Source organism: Lissotriton vulgaris, chromosome 2_1, assembly GCF_964263255.1.
Source record: "Lissotriton vulgaris chromosome 2_1, aLisVul1.2, whole genome shotgun sequence".
NCBI classification, from domain to species: Eukaryota; Metazoa; Chordata; class Amphibia; order Caudata; family Salamandridae; genus Lissotriton; species Lissotriton vulgaris.
In genome coordinates this window covers 454195642-454214413 of record NC_141687.1, presented here as the reverse complement: position 1 = coordinate 454214413, position 18772 = coordinate 454195642, and positions in this window count along the sequence as shown.

Here is an 18772-nt window from a genome sequence, read left to right as displayed (position 1 = left end):
GGCCAGTAACAGTGGCAGTTTCAGGAATTCTACTACCATGCAACACTATGGACTCAATACATAGTCAGAGAGTCAGAGAGTACAGCAGCATGATTGGTTTTTTCAATACTTTGAGCAAATAAATTACTTATAGCTGAAGTTGTGGAGCGGGCATAATGCCAGCTTAGTCAGCTTGCACCCAAGAAAAAGAAACACAACCCATGATGACGCAGACTTGCATTACTTTAAGCAGTACATACAGTTTATGATAGGGAAGCTCTTACTTTTGTATTCGGGGTGGCAGTGACCATACTCGGTTACTTGAAGGGCTACTGCTCAATTAAACTTATATTTCACACTGGCCCCACTGGTCCTTCTGTACTACAAGGAACATGAAGATTATTGTTTTCTGGTTGTATCCAGCCAAGCACATGATGTCTTCAGTACTTATATGATGGATGAAGATGAGTTTAGGTGGATAGTTGTGATAGATTGAGTGAACAACAGTGATAGTCCACCCATGATTAACAAAGCAGTAAGAAAAAAATGAACATAGGGAGTGAGTGTGGTAACCATAATTGACACTGGAAGGGACTTGACTTGATATAATTGTCAACTACACAAACCATACACAATATATGCTGTGCTTGTAAAGTACTGTATTGTTACTTTAGGCAAGGGCGAGTTTCAGAACAATCATAACTTGAACTTTTTTGATTTCCTCTGGTTTGCAATTCTGGCATGGACATGCTGTTCGAAAAAAGTAACACTCTTCATGCAGTGAGCGTCTGCTCTACTTACTTACACCTCCGCTATGTCTGTTGAAGTACAAGATAACATACAGGCTTCAAAATTAAACATCTATCATTCTACTTAATGTCTCTACTCTAACAACTTTATTTTTTCTTAATAAGAAAGTAAGCACCTTTTCAATTTCTTTGGTAAAGCACCCTCTTGAATTGCATTTGAGGTTGACCACAATGATACATATTGTAATGCTCACCACACATGGATTTTCTGATTCACCCACACAGGCAGTCACTTTACCATTTCTCTTCCAACAGTCCTTCCTTTCATTGACCCTAAGTTATTTCCCTTTTCGATCATCACATTCCTGCAATTTCATCTGAGATTACTTGGCTTCACGATGAAAGTTTCACAGCTGATTTGAAGTCAAATTGACGGGGCCATTGCTTACTCGAGAACTTCCATCACTAATGCAATTGATAACTCTACAGTGACTGTCTTATCCGTGATAGCCTAAAATGTAGTTCTAAATCAGTAACTGTTCATAACAGTACAGTCTTCTTGTTGTACTGAAAAGTCTATTGTGCAGTACATCATACACTCCTTTGCGATCAGACTCTAAAATGTCAAGATCTAAGGAGTATAATAACTTACCACCGTCTGCCGCTGCTGCGCCATCCCCCTCAGCTCCTCCACTTGTGATACCGCCATATCCGCCCCTTGAGCAAACCCCTCCGCGCTGCTGCTGGCCCCGACACTGGTGGTGGTAGGTGCCGCATCTGATGTTGTGACGCCTATGAAATACAAGTCACACATTTTAGGTGCCATACACCACCACATATTCAGATTCATAATGGAAGAGAAATAGTGAAACAAGAAGCCACAGTTTGAGGGAGGAGGTTGACGCTTCATTAGCCGTATGATACCATGCAACTATTTTTGGCACAACTGATGAATGCTTCATCGTGAATGTGCAACATGATTCTTTGCAGACAGAACCAACTACTCCTCAAAGTCACACCACCACGAGGACTTGAAGTTCCAACAAGGTGATGGCACCCAAGTCACGCACAGTTACTTAGGAGTTAGGAACGAGGTATGTGGAAAAGATCGAACTGCACCTATCTATCATAAACAATGTCCTATTTCTCTTCTCCATACTTCTGTATGTACAGAATAGTCCATGAAACACTAGCGGTATGGACTACGTGGTATGTACTACTATCATATCGCCAATTAATAGCTTCTTCTTGCTGAACATTGACATTTTCTTGTTATAAATTGTCAAAGCACTAATATTAAAAACACTAGCATGTACAACAAGGGCAACACAGAGGACTGCACTGCATGACTCTACAGCTATTGCATGATCAGAGTTTTGTTTAACACTGTTTGCCGATTGGGCAAACTTAGCTACCTACACTGAACCACTCGGGAATTAATAATAATAAATAGTAGTAGCACGTACGGTGATGGTAGAGAGGCAGGATAAGAATGTAGAAACACAGTGTACAAGAAGATAAAAGACTAAGGGGCAGATTTACAAGGCACTTGCGCCTCTTTTACGCCGCCAAATCACTTTTGTGACGCAGTGGTGGCGCAAAAGATGCACCATGGTGCGGGGTATTTACAACGTGAGTCATCTGGGAGATGCGTAACGTTGTAAAGCCCTGCGCCTTAAGGAGGCGTGCCACCGCATGGGGTGCCGTTCCTGCGCTGGAACACCTGCTAAAAGTGGCTGAGTGAAATCTTCAAGATTTTAATAAGTCACTTTTAGGCCAATAGTACGTCAAACCCTTGCGCCTGCTTGAAGAAGCCGTAAGGCTTGATGCAGCATTAGCAAAAAGGAACCCACCTAGAGCATTGCTGGTGCTGCCGCACGCTTGCGCTGCAACTCCAACAATGTGACGCCTTTAGGGTACAGAATTCGTCACCCATCTGTGTCGTTTTTGAACCATGGTGCATCGCATTGTAAATGCAGCGCATCATGGGTGGCGGAGGCATGGCGCACACTTACTGCTGGCGCATCCCTGGTGATACGCAGGGATCCTCAAGTCATTCTAAATATGCCACATAGTATTTTGTAAAAGATATTATTGGGAAACAGTTTGGAATGAGTAGAAGCTATAAAAGTAAGGGAAGAATAAGTAAATTAAAAACACAAGAACTTACTGGGGCCCGCAGAGGACCGTTCCTGGACTTCTTGCTCACTCTGTTCCGCCGGAGTCTGGGTGGTCTTCGTGCCCCTGGGAGGTACTGATGATAATGAAAAAAAAAAAACATGGATGAAGTCCCGTGAAATATTTGATTTCTTTGAACACTGTCTTAAATTATCTCGGGGAAATAAATTAGCAACAGTTGCCCTACATGTATTGACCTATCCGATCTGTTCAGCTAGGAGGATCGTAGTACAGTATTGCTTGATTCGCAGACCGTCTACTTGGAAAGTTCGGTACACCACTAGCTAAACCAACAACAAAACGGTTCTAGTATGACTGCCAGCACTCAGCAGCAGGCGGCGCACGTGACAGACACAGTCCGTCATAATGATTGCAGAGTGCAGACCACTAAAATATGTCCTACTACGTACTAATAGCAGTCATACTATACTAAACCTATGAATCCACCCCTATCTCTTCTTCTTAATGGCAGCAGGAGTACAGAGGAACAGCTAGACTTGAGTCTCTAGTCTCACTAGCATTACGCAGTTCTGTAAAGCACTACACTCATACATATTCAGAAAAAATGTGCACAAAGTTGCAAACAAGTAAGCATAGGAGCAATGCCACTGAGCAGGCAAGCAACGGCAAAGCCCCACATTCTTGATCTTCGTGAAAAAGACATATTAGCAATATAACACAGACCAGGAGAAAAAAAAGGAGTTCATAAATAGCTACAAGTACTCACCTAGGCCAGGGATCTCCACGCCGAGCACGTGGAGCAGGCCCTGCTCCCGGTCGAGGATGTCAGCCCACCGGTGTGTTGCTTGATCGTAGGTGCGCCGGACCTTTGACTCCCTGTGCATGGCCCGGCACACCTTATCCCAATGCTGGCGACGCTCCCGGAGGCCATACCCTTGACCAGGCCTGCCCCCTGCTGCCACGGTCTTAGGGAGGTGGCGCAGAACAAAGAATATCAATGCAGCCACCTCCACCGCAGAGAAGATCTCCCTGGGCGTCACATCTTCCCCCCTCAAACGGCCGCAAGGGAGCCGGCTACGGGGTGCTGGCCCCTTCCCCTTGTCCTTGCCGGCTATGCAGGAAAATAGAAAGATAGCTAAAAAGCAAAAAAAGAGCAAAAAAAAGTTCAGAAAAACAAAGGATTGCAAAGATTCAAGACAGATTGAAAGTATAGCATGCCCAAAACCATAGCAATGACTGAAAAACAAGATGGCCACGCCCATAGAGGACCGCATGGGTAAGTTTGCTCGATATTTCCCCAGCGAGCACGCACAAACGGAAGCGAATACGTAATCGCACAATGCGCACAACGCGACCATGGACCTCGCGCCCGGAACCGGAAATACGCAACGCGCACAAGTTGGGTAACTTCGCGGTCGGTGCGCTGCAAGCGGCTTGCGAAGACGCAAAAAACCCAGCGAACACACAAAACAAAAATCTGCTATTTTGCATGAATTCGTGGATTGCGAGTTTGATTTAGCGCGAATTCGCGCCCCGTGAATCTCGAGAAATTGCAGAAAAACGAATTTTGCAAAAGTGAAAGCACTTAGCAGGTACCATAGTTCAAGCTAATTTGTAACCATTCCCTGTAGTGCTTCCGAGGGGCCCCTCCAAAGTTCAGTTGCCTACTTACAACTCTTCTCTGACCCTGCTCTGACCCTCATAGCAGGGTCAGAGAATAGTTACAAGTATGGCACAATGCTCCTGTAAAAAAACATTAAACTGCAACATTAAGCACTTACAGCTAAGGAAGCAGGTGCCAGACTTGAAGCTCAAATTCAGTGACACATTAACCTTCCCCAAATGAATTCATCTCCGTTGATGCTGGGAAGGTGTGCTTTGCTTTCTCCCCATAATCTACAGTGGTGAACAAGAGGGTGGTAGTGGTGAACCAGAGGGTGCTGTGATAAACCAGAGGGGGACAGTGAGGATCTAGAGGGTGGCAGTGGCAAACCAGAGGGTGGCAGTGATGAACCAGAGGGTGGCAGTGATGATCCAGAGGGTGGCAGTGGCGAACCAGTGGGTACTGTGTGTGAGAAGTTGGCCTGGTATATGATGATCACTATTCTAGTGAGCATCTTGCACCAGTCCAAACGGCCCTTATGGGGATTGGTTGTAAGTCAACCTTACAGACCAGCTATCCTAGTGGTAGCATGGACAAAAGCAGTCTTAGGCTAAACTCAAGAGGGCATGTGAAGCCAGCTGTTATACCATATGCACTCCTTTAAATACCAAATGAAAGGACACCACACAAGTTATATATTATAAAATATATGTATTCATTTCTAGAATAATCCCCTTGACTCTTTATGAGCACAGGAGCACAAGCGTTAAACAAAGAACACAGTATAACATACAATAAGATGCACAATTATGGATAGGCCGGGTGGCCACTCAAACCATACATTAAGAAAGTGGTATAAGTACCACATCACACACAATGAACAGGCCTAGGGAATCGCTGGGCCTACACTGGACTAACAAAGGTTAGGACATAGGAGGCCCACAGGATGCGGGTGCAGTGTCTATAGGCAACCGCGTTTACCATACAATCAATGGTGCGTAAAAATCAGAAAGTTATAGGTTTCGGAGTCTTTCGACTGGACTAGACCTTAGCCACTAAAAACGAAGACACTTGGGGTGTAAACCACTATAGGAGCACCGGTGTATTCTCGTTACCTCACCCACAGGAAGCGGGTGCATAGATGCCAAAGTGCGTCGGGTTTCTTCATGGAGTTCTATGGAGCCTGGAGGTAAAGATGCTGCAGGCGGCCAGGAGAGAAGAGTCCGGTTGGATCCAAGGGTGGATCGAAGATGTAGAGTACCTGAAAGCAGAGGGGACAGAGTCTAGGTCACTAGCCAGTGACCAGGATGGAACCAGGACGGAACCAGGCAGTGTTGGGTTGCGATCAGGTGCTGTTGAGTAGTTTGTCTCCACTGCCACGTGGACCAGGAAGGATCGAAGATGACCAACTGGTGGACACAAGCTCTCTCACAAAGGCTCTTGCTGTCGGCGGTGTCGGTTCTCCAATTGGAGACACCAAACCTTGGCAAATGCAACCCAAGCAGGACTCAAAGATGTGTTCTGGATCGTACCGGGAAGGTCAGATCGATAGCTCCTTTTCAGAGGAGCTAGGGCCAGTCTGGAGCAACCAGACCAGCAGTGTAGTTTTGGTGGATCATTATCACAGAGGCCACTAGCCAACGGGCAAGCGACCGGACAACCCTTCAAGCAGGAAAAGTGCAAAAGGGCCCCAAGAAGCACTCAGTGAGTGTTGAGGGGTGATCTTTAATGCACAGGCTGCTCGGCGCTGGGGCTTCTCAAACTCCAAAGCACAGCATCCAGGGTGCCTTGGGAGCTCCACAGGAAGCACTTTGTTGACTTTTCAAGATGGCCGGTCACACGTCTCTCGTCGCCTCCACGGGTCTCAGCTTTGCCAGGACTGTGGATAGGGCTGTTGGATGTCGGGGAGTCTGGGTCTTGTCGATCTGTGTCGTTCGAGCTCCGGCGGGAGCACGGCAAAGAAAGTCTTGATGCGCTGATGGTGCCTGCACAAAGGAGATTCTTCAGTCTTCCACGTCGAGTGGGATGTCGAAGGGTCCAGAGTTTTGTTTCAAAGTTTCAGTCAGGATGATCTGGTTTGCATTCGCACATCTCCTACCTTTATTCCAAATCTAGGGGCTGGATCTCCAGCTAGGTCCCTCCTATAGGTGGGACCCAGGAAGGGGGTGGTTACACCCCTTTTCCTTTGTCCAGTTTCGCGCCAGAGCTGGGGCTGGAGAGCCCTAGCACCGGTTTGAACTGGACTTTGCATGGGACACCTTGTGTGCCCCAGGCAGTGTCTAGTTTAATTCTGCCCTCCCTGCCCCAATCCACTATCTCCTGTCTGGGAAAGTGATGATCCAGAGGGTGGCAGTGGCAAACCAGAGGGTGGCAGTGATGAACCAGAGAGTGGCAGTGATGATCCAGAGGGTGGCAGTGGCGAACCAGAGGGTGGCAGTAATGAACCAGAGGGTGGCATTGGTGAACCAGAGGGTGGCAGTGATGAACCGGAGGGTGGCTGCGATGAACCACAGGGTCGCAAACAGACTGGACACATGGAAACAACATGGTCTCGACCGTTGCCACCACACAAGTAAGTTCGCGTTCCCGAACTTGTACAAATCATTCGTGAACTGGCAAAAACAGCAAATTTGCAAATTCGCACGAATTAGCGAATTTTGCGAATTGCCAGTTCGCTTTCGCACCAATTCGCGGATCGCGAATTCGCAAATTTTGCCTATACTTAGTGCACACACAAATTCACCAGACTGCTGGAGAAACCACTTCAAGAGTTATTTTTAAAGGTCATTAGTCATGGTCTGTTTTTCAGCTGGCGGTACAAGTTGAAGATTTTTCTTATTCGAGGTTACCTCTGTGCAGCAGGTGTCATTGGGAGCAGACTGTCTGGGCTGTGATGGTATATTATCTATCAAACCAAACATGTATGGACAAAGCTGCAGTCAAGCCCAATACCAGTGCTTTACTTTAAGTGATCCCTACTTTGCAAATACCTAAAGGATATATTTTCTGCTTCGATGAAGTAACCTCCTGTAAAATGATCATGGCTTATGTTACTTGTCTGAAATCTTGGTGAAATTACACCACAGAGTAGGACCCTAATTTTCCTAGAACAATGTTCAATTTCATATTTAAAAAACAAAAATCACTGTCAACTACAAAATACTTCCATTTACATCCTAAGACCATTGGAGAAGTACTGTTGTTGTGTAGCATTTTAGAATCCAAGCGTAATTTACCGATTCATGCCCTTATATAGGTGTAATTCACAATGCCCTTATATAGACATAGAAATCATACCCGTATTTAGACATAACCCATCCAGTCCAAATACAGGCATGGCTACTTCCCCTGTTTCCAAAAAGCCACAACTATTCTTAGAGAACACAAATTCTGTGAAACACTTCCAAACGACAATATTTGACCTTGTCCACAACCTAAACAGTATGTAGTCTGTCATGGCATGGTCTTGACTTTTCTTCTGTATTTAAGAGCCATTTCATAAATGTAATTTAATGATTCATTCTGATAAGCATTTTTCATGACTCACTACATGCTTTGAATGAGAATAGTGTTTTTTTAAATGCGATACAGCACAAATGCTCATCTTTCGTGTACAACCATTTCAAATGCATTTTATGTATTTTCGGAGGGATTTTCACACATCATGATTTAGATATGTTTCAAAAAATGCTCATAATTTAGTAATATCGAACATAATAAAGTGGATTGGGTGTTGTGTAGCATTTTAGAATCCAAGCACAATTTACCGATTCATGCCCTTATATAGGTGTAATTCACATTGCCCTTATAGAGACATAGAAATCATGCCCATATTTAGACATAATCCATCCAGTCCAAATACAGGCATGCTACTTCCACTTGTTCTAAAAAGCCACAACGATTTCTTGGAAAACTCGGTTTCAGCAGTCAGGGACATCCCCTTGCTTGAATATTGATTTGTCCTAGAAATCATGGAGTTTTCAAAGAACTACCATTCCCTTGGGGTTCTTTGATGACGTTATTATGTCCGAATTTACGTCAAACTAGGCACCTTCAAGGTATAAATATGCCTACACTTGCCCTAGCAAACACACGGTGGTTCAGAGCAGCTCGACTATCTACTTGCCCGACGCAGCTCGTTACAACAAGTGCCGAAGGAAGCCGACCCTCCAGCTGATGCACTGATCGAGAGGCTGCCTGTCTCTCGCTGAGAATCCAGCTCCAGTGTTTCCAAGCTCCCCTCGCGGGGTGTTGCTCCCCTCACGGGGTGTTGGGAAATTGAGTCCCGAGACAGAGATACCAGACCTCGTTCATTCTAAAAGCAAGGTTCGGAGCTGATTAGACCCTAAGAGAAATCTTGGTTAGATTCTTGGCAAAGAAAAACTAAACCTATGCTACACCTCACTTCCTTCTTCCTTTGAACTAGACTTAGGTTAGGTACATTGGGGTAGGTGTATTTTAGAAGCACCAGTTGAGTACTTTTTAGCCTTTGTTATTTATGTATGTGTTTATCTATGGCCTAGGAACCATACAATGCTTTTACAGTTTTATTTTATAATACTCTTCTTACTGTACGCTTTATACTTTGCAACCAGTATTATGATTGTAGCAGTTCACTTTACTTGCTTCAGAAAGAAGACTGTTCAATAAATGCTTTTATTGAAAACGCCTGTCTCTCTATTTCTCTGCACCTCTGATGAAACGAAGCATGCACGATTGACTGAGTAAAATATCTATCTATTGTTTCCATGAATCTGAAGATCAGTTTTATTCTTGGGGAAACAAAGTTGTCATGTTTATGCGGTTTCAGAAACTAATCCCTTCTTGTTTATTCAAGAAAGTTTCTAGTGACCTCTGAGCTAGCTGGCACTCACAATTAAGTCTAATATAGTCGATAGAGACCTTGTCGAACTAAGTCCTGCGTCAAATCTATAGGATATATTATTCCAATGCGCAGAGCCTATTGGGAATATAGGATCTACACTTCACTGCCTTTCACAGATGTACTAAACCACTGACTTTGGAGTAACTTCAGCATGCAGAATTCATTCTTAGGTCGAAGCCTACCAGACAGGACAGCTGTCTAGCTACTAATTACATCTTGGTGACATTTGGAAAGCTTCCCTGGGAATGTATTCTGCCTGTAGCTTACTATTGGCTTTGTGACTAACATTTTCCGGCTTTCTTTTTGCTGGCTCTGTTTCTTTTAGGCTGTCCAGCTTGAGTTTGTCCCTTCCAAAACCTTATTTACAGTACCAGTCTCAGTGCTCCATTTTTGGTAAACAGGCCTTAAAATCTTCTTTTTATCTTATAACATTTACTGGGTATTCAAAGGCAGAGGTCAAATGTTTGGCTCTGACTCCCAATGGAGCTTGGTGTTTATTTTTCTTTCTCTGAATTTGTAGTGACAACATTTATGTGACAATCTTGCGGTGCTGCAAAAAAAAAGATTTTTTCTAGCACACAAATTGAAGAGTGGTCTCCTTGATGCTAAACCTCTCTGTTTGTTGGTTGTTGCATTCCCCTGCATTCATGAATTTAACCCAATCCCCTCAAAACATCAGTCTTTTGATTCACTGTGTAAAACACAGCAAACTAAACAGCATCACTTCTGTGGTCCATATCACAGTATTCAGATTGTTGGTTGGTGTAATATTTGTAAGTGGCAGATGAGGAATGTATACACCTAGAGTCACCCCACGTATTATTTCAGAAAGGACTTTAAGGTGTTCTGGCTGGTTAAAGTAGAGGCTGTGGAAGGTGAGGCAGAGTGAGTGGAGCAGCACCCTATTTAACCACTTCCCTTTTCAGGTTGAGCCCAGACAACGCATGCGGGGTTTCTCGAGCATGCTGTCTCACTCTATGAACTTTTGACATGCCCATCGATTGTCATTGGTTTCTTCGTGTGCCTTTCGAAATATCTTTCTTTTGTCTGGTGATTCGCGCCATTTATCTGTTTATCATGCCATTGGAGACTGACCCTGTTACATTGATTAGTTCACTTTGAGCTATTTATTTAGTTTCGGCCTACTACTTTTTCTTTTGCCTGGCTAGTGTTTTAGGAAGGTTTTGATTATTAGCTTTCCCAACCCCGTTGCTCACTTCCATTCCTGCTCACTCCTTGCCTCAGCACCACTCACTTGTTGAATTATGGAGACATTGATTGGTTTCTATAATTACAGTGTTTTCTTCCTGTGTGCTTCTAACGTAAAAGCTACCCTATTCAACCTTTGGTGTATAGTGACAATGTGAATATTAATACCACATGTTCCTGATTATACACATAAGAAACTACGTAAATGCAGCCTCTTGAAACTGTACATGACGTACCACTACATAGACATTCTGTAGAAAGTGATGATCGCATTAACTCTCAAACAAACTGTCTTGGCTCGTGTTTGATGTTATCAACAACTCCTGAAAGAACAATCCTATTAGTAGGGGGAGCAGACCTCTAAAATCATACATATCCAGTGGCCAACACTGTATTTTGTGGTTGGACTGACTTTCTGAAAAACTGGAAAGACCTTTTATTGGAAATCTGCTGACTTGCTTTGCAGTCTTGGGCAACAAATGTGTTGGTTTATAAAATGCTCTACCATTGCTGCATTCTTGTATAATGCTTCTCATCGCATTCGTGGATAAAACACACTGTCACTTTTCAGACATGTGTATGTTAAAATAATTGTTCAGACCTGATTGTGAACATCACCACTGTCATTGTGGAAGATCAGCAGTCCTGTCGTTTTCCAGCAGTCATACTGGATGCTATCACACCTCACCCATCGGGTCGGACATGGCCCTAAGTTTTAAAATAAATGGGTGGAGACCGCTTGAGATCTTTCCACACCAACCAGTAAACCAGTGTCAGTGTCAATCATTGCCCTTGTGCAGCATGAGTCCCCAAGCGCATGCTGCACCGCTCACCTGATGGAACCAGGCACAACACTGGTGAAGAAAACAAAAAGAGGAAAAGAGAGGACAGTTTAATTAAACCAGAGACAGCCAGAACTCCAAACAAACACAGAAAAGATTCACACAATACATTCAGAATGGGGGATGAGCTGAACGCTGCTGAACATGCTGGCCACGTCATCATGCAGTATACCCTCACAGGTACTACCCCTATTTAGCACACTGGCTGATCCCGCAACTGCCTTCCCCAGATGGAAAGCATGGGTATTGCATCTAGACAACTACTTTGTGGCCACACGAGAAACAGATGGAGCGGCTAAACGGTCATTGCTCCCCCACTGATTTGATTTCATTTGATTTTGCGTTTTGTAAAGCGCAGCGTATGCCCGAGGGCGTCTTGGCGCTAGCCTAGTCTGGGAGACTCAAGTACCAACTGAACCCCTTTGGGATGATTAATTAGTTTTTAAATAGCCAGGTCTTGAGTTGACTTATAAACCTCATCAAGGAGTTGCTGTTTTTAATCTGTAGGGTGAGTGAGTTCCATACCTTGGCCATCCCCACGACAAATCTCCTCCCGCTCCAGCGCAACTGCCTGTACCTTGGCACTACCAGTAGGTGAGACTGAGCTGATCTTAAATTTCTGGCGGGTACATATTTCCTAAATTGGGTTCTAAGGAAGAGGGGTCCTTTCCCCTGCAATGCCTCAAAAGCTAGGCACTGTGACTTAAATATGATTCTCTTATGCACCGGCAGCCAGTGGAGATCCTTTAGTCGCTCAGTTATTGGTTCGTATTTATTTATTTTATTTTATTTTATGTTCTTCTATAGCGCAGGAATCGACCCCGAAAGGTATCTCCGCGCTTATGATCTTCCAAGATGCCAGATCAGTATCATAGTCATAGAGAGCCCTAGATCTTATACAACCGGAAACAGATGAGTCTTCAGGGATTTCTTAAAGGTATGTATGTTAGTAATTTGTCTTAAAGTAAGGGGCAAAGTGTTCCATAGAGTGGGGCCCTTATAGGACAATGCACGACCCCCTTGCCTTGCCTTCTTAATCCGAGGGACCTTCAGCAATAATAAGTTGCTAGAGCGCAATAAGTGGGTCGGGATGTATAGCTGAAATAATTCAGCCAGATATTTAGGGCCGAATCCATGAAGACATCTGTGGATTACACAACACACTTTAAACTCAATTCGCTGGCGAATAGGCAGCCAATGGAGTTTATGCAAAAGAGGGCGTGAAGGGGACCTAGGAGGAGCGTCAAGGATTAATCTGGGCGCAGTATTCTGGACTACCTGCAGACGGCTCAGTTGCTCCTCGTTGGCTGATAGGAGTAGTCCATTGCAGCAGTCCAATCTACTGACGACCAATGTCTGAACCAGTGTTTTCCTGTAGCAATCATCCAGGAACGGGAACACATGCCTCAGGAGCCCAATGGTCCTGAAACAGGTTCCCGCCACCAGACTCACATGTTCCTTTAGTAATAACGCCTGGTCCAGCCGCACCCCCAGATTTTTTACTATCTGCTTAGGGCAGGGAGCGGCTCATAAATCCAGGCACCACCACTCAGGCGACCACAGGAGGGGGGCTTCTCCAAAAAGCACGACCTCCGTCTTGCTCACATTGCAATGTAGGCAATTGGAGGTCATCCAATCAGATACTGCTCTCATACAAGTGGCAAATGCATGTTTAATTGCCGGTGTCAGGGTATGGAAGGGGAACAAAAGCTGAGTATCATCAGCATACGATACTTGGGGGAACCAATATTCTCTCACAATATCCGCCAAAGGGGCCACATACACTATAAAAAGTGTAGGGCTTAGGCATGAGCCCTGTAGAAATGTCCAGTATCAGCCTAGCCGCTACATTCTGCATCCGCTGGAGTCTAAGCAGAAGCTGCTTCTGCAGACCAGTGTACAGCGTATTTCCATAGTCTAACCTTGAAATGGTTAACGTTGTTACCACCGTTTTTAGTGCATCCATAGGTATAAATGGGCGGATCTTCCTGATGACTTTGAGAATCCCCCAAAACGTGGAGGAGAGTTTGTTGATTTGACCTTCAAAGGTCAGTCTTTGGTCAAATATGACCCCCAGATTTCTCACCACTGACACTGATAATGGACATTCACCTAGATTCTCCGGCCACCATTTTGGGGACCAAAAGGAGGTATGGTTACCGAGTAACAAAACCTCAGTCTTCTCACTGTTCAATTTGAGGCAGTTCCTCTGCATCCAGCTGTTAATTTGCAGCATACAGGTGTTGAAACGTTCTGCCGTCTTCTCGACATTATCTGATACCGAGATCACAATTTGTGTGTCATCGGCATATGATATGACTGAGAATCCACATTGTCTAATGATTTCTGCCAGCAGGGCCACATAAACATTAAAGAGAGTAGGGCTCATAGACGAGCCCTAAGGCACCCCGCATGGCAGCTCGCCGGATTTGGAGGTATTACCATCCATCTCCACCATAAACTTTCTATTCTTTAAGAATGAAGTCAAGAACGTAATGGCACTCCTATGGAATCCTAGTTCAACCAATCTCTTGATCAAAATTTGGTGATTGACCGTTTCGAAGGCCGCCGATAGGTCTAATAAGATCAAGGCGGCCTTCTTACCCTTGTCCAAAGTTATTCTTAGCTCTTCAACAGCCATTACCAAGGCCGTCTCTGTTCCGTGACCTTCCCTGAAACCATACTGGGAATGGTCTAGAAGTTCACCTTGAGCTATAAAAGACATGATCTGTCCATTAACAAGTTTGTCTTTTTTAATAGTGGCCTGACTGAAGCCGTTTTCCATACCTCGGGATAGATGCCTACCTGGATCATTTCTGAGAAGTCTCTCCTGAATTGTTCTACAATAATTTCTGGACATAGATGAACAATTTTTGGGGGACAGAGATCTGATGGAGCCTCTGACTTTGTTGATTTTATTGCTTGTATGACCTGATCTTCTGAAGGCGGGTGAAAGGGAAACCTTGAATCATTGGGTAACTGGTATGACCCCAGTGAAATTGTTATTTCTGCAGGTTTATTTGTATTTTCACTGAAAGTTTTATATACCTCCTCCACTTTATTAACAAAAAACTCTCCAATCATGTTACAAAATTCAGGATTGTCTATTTTTTGGGAAGTCTCTGGAAGTTTGGCTAGTTTTTTCACTGTGGTGAAAAGCTCCTTGCTAGAATTTTTAGACTCTAAAATTTTTTGGGTAAAGTAATTACTCTTATCCTTGGGGATCAACTTTTTATAGTCTGATAGACTCCTAGCATAATCTCCTTTGTCTACCTCCGAATAATCAACTCTCCAAGTTCTTTCCAATTTTCTACATACTTTTTTCTGTCCTCTTAATTTGTCCGTGAACCAAGGTTCAGATGGCTTCTTCCTTTTTGATCGAAGCCGTTTATTAGGGACATTTGTGTCCACCGCAGCTTTGATCCAAGCATTTACGTTGTTGACCATATTGTTAACATCCAAATCTTGGACAGGTTTAGTTGTTTTTAATTGAGCTTGAAAATCTGTGGGGTTGATTTTGCTCCAATCCTGATATACAACTGTGCCCTGAATGGCTGAAGGTGTTGTTAGTTGCTTGGCACTTGATATTGTAAATATAATAGCTTTGTGGTCAGACCAAGCCACTGGGATAACTTCCAGTAACTCTATCTTATTCCATCTAATGTGTGTCCTGCCTTGTGCGTGCCTCGATTGATCAACTGTTTTAAGGAAAAACTAGTCATTCCATCAATAAAAGTAGCAGTATTTTTGTCTTCTAACTTTTCCAAATGGAAGTTAAAATCCCCGAGGACTGTGTAGTCTGTGCTGTTTACACTATCCTCCAGGAAAGGACTGATGCTTTCCAGCAGCAAGGTTTGGGCTTTAAGCGTGCAGTATAGTAGAAGCCCTCTGAAAGTGTAGTTGTTATTAATTTTTATTGAAAAGGGCAGAGTTTCACACCCATGCAAGCCACTGCTCAACCCCCCCCGTTATTTTCAGCCTTCCCTCACGATAATTGCGAGTTCCCCTCCTCTTTTGGACCTTCTGTCTACTCTGATCATCAGCAGGTAACGCAGGTAACGCAGGTAACGCAGAAAGCAGATCCGGATCCGAGGTTGCGTCCGCCCAAGTCTCTGTTATGAAGGCAATATCTACTTGAAGCGTCTCTATCAGTTCCGCTACCTCGACCCCATGTTTCACCAATGAACGTGCATTAATTAGTAATGCTTTGACCTCCCACATCCCCCTTCCTAACAAGCTTATCATTCCTACTATTCATTTTGAGGCTACTCGGTAATTCATATCTAAGCCTAAGGTTACAGTACTCACAGGATTTATGTTCTGTCCTTAGATCGGGAAATCTATGGCTGCAAGTCCTGGGTCCCTTTCCCAACCTTAGCAATTCCTCCCGAGTGTATATTCTCGGGGTATGTGTGCTTGCCGTAACAAGGCCAGGGGTTTGGGCACTAGGAACTAGGCACTTGTCTTAGGTGCGCATTCGGCGCGCCCGTGGCGCGCGTCCGCTGCACGGTCGTGTAATTGCCATTTTTTATCCCCCCCGCCTGAACGACTAGCGCGCTCACTTGACTCCACCCAAAATGGCGGTGCCGCGGCTGAGAGCGTACCCTGGTAGTGAAAAAGCCCTTCAAGGCGTCAGCTCAGTGCGCGATCAGGTAATTACAGTTTCTACAAATTTTACAATTTTAACAGTGTGTTTCCACGTTTAAAATCAGCTGGGTAGTTCTTTAAAAATAATCCACATGAACCGTCAGGTTTTAAAACAATTGGAAGAAGTATTATCAATACCTAGTCTTTCTGCACGATCTCTCCAGGCTCACTCCTCAGGAGGATTGTCAGACTAAGGCCACTGAGTGGGAGAAGAAATCTACCTCCTATTCAAGCGCCTATTGAACACAGGCCCACATACTAACAAGGACGTCGCTGAAAGAGCACTCAATGCTCTCTTCGACCCACATCGTAACCCAGATTTTGAGAGGTTCAAACTGCAAAAGTTGACACTTTCTATGTCAGGCTACCGGAGCTAGAGAGCTCCTGCAAGGCTGATAACCAACCCAAAGAGATCCGAGCACTGCTAATCCAGGGATGCCACAGCAAGACGCTGCGTGGACAAACTCACATACACCTGGATGACATTCTAATCCTCGTGAGGTCACATGACCTATCTGCTGCAAGCAAAATATACAGTCAAAAAATTCTACCATGTTCTTCACAACTAACAAGTTGATTTACATTTTTTTGTTTTATTTTTTATTCTTAAACCAATTGATTTATCGCAGATGAATATCATATCCTCGAAACTATAGAAAAAAACATGGAAAAAGCATTACGAAAACAGATCCCATTTCTCATCCGCCACTAACAACATGCATGCAAAATCATACTCAAACAACCTTACTCATAGAGCATAGCAAATATATCTAGAAACGTGCTAAAAGTTCAAGTTCCCATATAGCAATGATATGGAATGGATTTGGCAAACGCAAGTCTTCATCTAGTTGCTCAGAACATCTGAAGGCCTAATTTGCAAGGTAATATCAAATATGAAGCAAATTCAATATTACAGGGTAATTTTCAAGTGAATTAAACCGGAGTTAGAGAGCACCTGCAAGGCTGATAACCAACCCTAAGAGATCCAAGCCCAGCTAATCCAGGGATGCCACAGCAAGACGTTGTGTGGACAACCTCATGTAAGCCTGGATGTAATTCTAATCCTCGTGAGGTCACATGACCTATCTGCTTCAAGAACTGATGAGATGGACCTAGTAGAGGCCAGACAAAAACACTGTCATCAAGACAGAGCAAGCAGATGCAGTAAGAACAAAAGAAAGATGGAATCGTCCCAGAAGGCATCAAGCCCAGTCACAAAAAAGCAGATACCGAAACTGTGGATGGGAAGAACATCCAATCAATGCCTTCCCCTCCCAAGGCTCAACGTCCTCCCACTGCCGAATCCCCAACCACTTCACCTCTGTGTTCCAAAAGAAGACCCAAGGCAGGGAACCCCGAGACAACAAGCCACTGAAGAAAATGGTACACCAGCTGTCAAGCACCTCCCTCACACATTCTGGTAACTCAAAGACTGGGCCTCAGGATGAAGAAGAGGAAACATTCCTCATCTCATTCATACGAGAGCTAAAGTGGTGCGGGAGGCCACGACCCACATGCACAATCTGCATAGCAGAGTCAGAAGTAAAGGCAGTTATCGACACTGGGGTCTCCATAAATGTCATGGGAATACAGCACTACAATCAACTCTGGGCCAGTACTCACCTGGTGCCATCCAACACCAAGATATTTGCATATGGGAGCCAATCACCCTTGCCCCTCTGCGGATGGATGACAGTACCCATCCAATCAGAAGGTAAACAAATCCAGACAATGATCCACATCATCAACCAATAATCAAACATGCTAATCAGAAGCCACTCCGTGGAAGACCTGGGGCTAGCGTCATTTGCGAGGAACGTGAAGCCAAACCAAACAGATGACCTACTTGGCCTGCTGCCAAACCATTTTGAAGGACTAGGGTGCATCAAGTACCCACCTGTTAAGCTGCATATCAACCCTATGATAACGCCAACACCTTTCACCACTGGTGGAGCACGAGCTACAAAAACTGGAAGAACAAGGGGTCATAGAGAAGGTGTCAGGACAACCACCTGGGTCTCTCCAATGGTCATCGCTGAGAAGCCAAAACAACTGCGGAATACAAGACTGTGCATAGACATGCAGATCCCAAATAAAAACATCCAGTGGGAGAGCAACATAACCCTGACCATGGAAGAAACCTTAGGTGACGTCAACGGCTCCTGTTGGTTCTCCAATCTGGACCTGAACGCTGGATATCATCAATTAGCGCTGGTGGAAAAAGCAGGTATATAACCACCTCCAGCCCACAACTGGGGTTGCGCCGATACAAAGGCCTCAACTTTGGCATCTCTTCAGCAGTCAAGGTATTCCAAAATGACATGCCTGAGATCCGAACAGGATTGCCAGGTACCCTAAACATCAGAGATGAGATCCTCATACACTACTCCACAGCGGCTCAACAATACAAGCACCTCAAGGCCACATTGAAGCGTCTTTGAGAATATGGCATCATGCTTCATCGCTTCCAGCGCAGAATAGAATCCTTCAGATACATATTCAACCAGAACGGGATACAGGTAGACCCCCAAAAATCCAAAGTGATAAAGCAAGCACCGCCACCAACAACTGTGTCCAAGGTGCAAAACTGCCTTGGGATGGCCACGTAGTACGGCTGATTCATCCCTTATTTGGCTACCATTGCAAAACCACTGAGCACTCTAACTTGGACAGACACATAGTAGTACTGGGGCCACCAGGAAGAAGAAGCATTCTAACA